Source organism: Pleurodeles waltl, chromosome 11 (genome assembly GCF_031143425.1).
Source record: "Pleurodeles waltl isolate 20211129_DDA chromosome 11, aPleWal1.hap1.20221129, whole genome shotgun sequence".
NCBI lineage: Eukaryota > Metazoa > Chordata > Amphibia > Caudata > Salamandridae > Pleurodeles > Pleurodeles waltl.
The window spans coordinates 695,978,540-695,981,492 of NC_090450.1; positions in this window are offsets into that span (position 1 = coordinate 695,978,540).

The following is a 2,953-nucleotide window of genomic DNA, read 5'->3' on the forward strand; positions in this document are numbered from 1 at the left end:
GTGCTGTTTCTGTACTATGAGCTTTCCTAAAGCCGAACTGGGCTCTATCCAGAATGCCTTATGGTCCAGATATTCAGACTGTGCCCTATGTAGTAGTTTGTTCAGCATCCTCGATTTTATTGCCAAATGCCCTTAAGTGATAAAACGCCTTGCGACCAATAGTCCAAGTGCATGGCTAATCACTGTAGCAGGTTACATCACGTGAAGGGCCTGATTGCTTTTTTATTTAGAGGGTGTGAGGGACTCGGCATAAATAAGTCTGAAGACTACAGTCCTAGAAAAAGCCTTGATTGCTTGACTCCATTACTCCGGGAGTCCGAGCCCAGTGCCGAAAGGGAGCGCGTTTCTGGAACACTTGTCGCAGTCCTGTTCAAAACAATGTGCGGTCAGTCTCAGTAATGCTCCTGTCCCCGAGGATTTCATTAACAGTCTAAACATATTTGCGGCTGGTCAATGTAAGCTGTCAGTTCTGCTCACCAAGCAAGATCTCTATGTCTCTGTTAGTATGTTCTCACTTCTGGTGTTTTGTGGTGTAGAGCGCCTTGGTGCATTCTGAGCAGTTTTGCCGCCTTTCCTCTTCTTAGAAAAAAACTTAAAACCAGATGCTCCCCTCATGAAACTTTTTACTACGTTCTGCTTCTCGGTGTAGACTTTGACTTTCTATGTGGGGTGCATTCAAGGTCGGGCTGGGAGAAAAAACAGACCCAATAACCAAAAAGCTGCCCCTATAAGCGAACCAGATAGCTAAAAACGTTACCCACATTTGCAATTCAGGCCAGTTTTGGACTTGTAAACGAACGCTGTATGCGAGACTGCATGGATGTATGCTTGCTGCAGGCACTACGTGGGTTAATATCAGAGAAACCAATGTCAAAAGTCGGCCCAGCAAACCTTAACGCATGCTCGCAAACCTTAGCGCATGCTCGCAAACCGCCAAAAAACAAGCATTTACACTGCAATGGGTCTTGCGTTTGCTCCACTTAAAGCTATTAGTGTTGTAAATTCCTAACTGGGCTTTTCTTGCCATATAATTTGTAAATGAAAAGTAAAACAGTTGACATGACTGAGCAGATTCAAAGCACCACGACCGCCATGAGCATGAGCGCCAAGGAGAGACACTAAAGGGAAATTAAGTTTGTTTGCAGTCCAACGTATCCGCAAATATGCAATTATCCATGTAACAGGGTCGATGGCCAAGGCGGTAACAAAACTGCCCCAAGAAGGGACAAATGTAGAGCATTTACCAATGATAACAAAGGATTTTTGAAAGGCAAGCCCATGAATGAGTGATAGTGATGGGCGTGCGGTGGGCGTAGTTTGAAGCCCACAGATAGATTACAACAGGCCAGAGCGCTAGCGCGCTCGACCTGAAAACGGGCCACACACTGACCTGTCAGACCAGCCCATGACGCACTGCCTGCCTCTCGTTGGATTGATGCAATGCCTGGCAGCGCAGGTTCGGATCTCCACAGGGTTAAGGACTATATTATTTTAGGCATATTTGACACCAGTGCAGTCATTTCTTTACATATTTCAATAGAGAATTTGCAGTTATTAAAAGGCTTAAGCATGAACACTGTGGAGGGTACAGTCAAACAAAAAAACTGTGACATAGAACTAGTGCAGATAATACAGCAAAGATCATTAGATCACTTACTATGCTGGTGGTTCATATGGAGTGTTATTACATCACTTTATGTGATATTCCTTTGAGAGGCTGACACACCCTCGGAAAAGACATGTTTTATTGTTTTTCCGAGTTCATGACTGTCACCTTGTTCTGACATTCTATTTGCATGTTGAGTCCATGTATGTGTGGTAAGCGTGTAACACATGTTTGGTAGGAAGACTCTTTGCATTGTGTGAGTTGGAGTACAGAGGGGAGAGGAGAGAGGGGATCCAGCCTGGAAGCCTTTGGTTTAGCATTGTACAAGATGGAGGATGAGGACAGCTTGCCCAGACAGCAGAAGTGTATTGCTTACATTCCTGTTGCTTGATGGTGGAGTCCCAGGAACCAAACTAAGAGAGGATGGGGGTTTGGATTTAGAAATTCAATTAGGTCTTTATGAGCAAAAGGCGGCTGAGTAGTTCTTCCTGAGCACTGCTGTTCGGTAGATGGTAGGGGTAACGGGTAGGACTGCAATTTCTTTTGTTCAAAGAGAAAGCCCACAACGTAAAATGGGGAGATAGGACCTTCTCAACAGCAGCCGCTAAACTATGGAATTCTCTTCCAAGTGAGATTAGAGCTATCCCCTCTCTGCTACCATTTCGTAAGCTTCTCAAGACATGGCTTTTTTCCCCTCTAGATCTAGGATCGCTTTGGCTCTATTATCCGCATAGCGCTTCAATACCTCTTGTCTGAATGCCCTTTACAAGAATCATAAATACAAATACAGGGTAACTTTCTAGGCAGGCCCACCCTTTTTAGGTCTCGTCTGAGACAGCTCATGGTCTGTCGCTTGTGAGACATTTTGTTAGCTTAAAGGAGGATTAGAGCCCACACATTGTCCTACTATTTCTTACCACCTGGGCCAAGTATGACCATTTCCACACTTGATTCTCAGTAGTAGTGAGCACTCACAGGCTTCTCAGGGAGGTTATGTGGGGGCGTGAGCTTAGCACTCAACAATCAAGCAAAGCCACAATAGCTTTAGTGTCCTGCCCAGTGCTTGTTTTTTTTTTTTGAAAACCAAAGTACTTTAATGACAGTTGTATTGAATACAACAAAGTCCCATTGTGTATACCAGGTAGTGTCCTTGAATATGAATCTCCTATGTGCCGATATATTTGGGGTCCTGTTTACTAGCCCCATCCGGGTGGTCTCTCTGGTGAATCCTTCTTTTGGAAATCAGGTAAAACGTAAGTTCAGGTAAGCTCTGGGGTCGCCTGTTAGTTCTCTTCCAGTAATATGTACACTCAGTTCAAGTTTGTTCATCAAGTCTTATCATATACG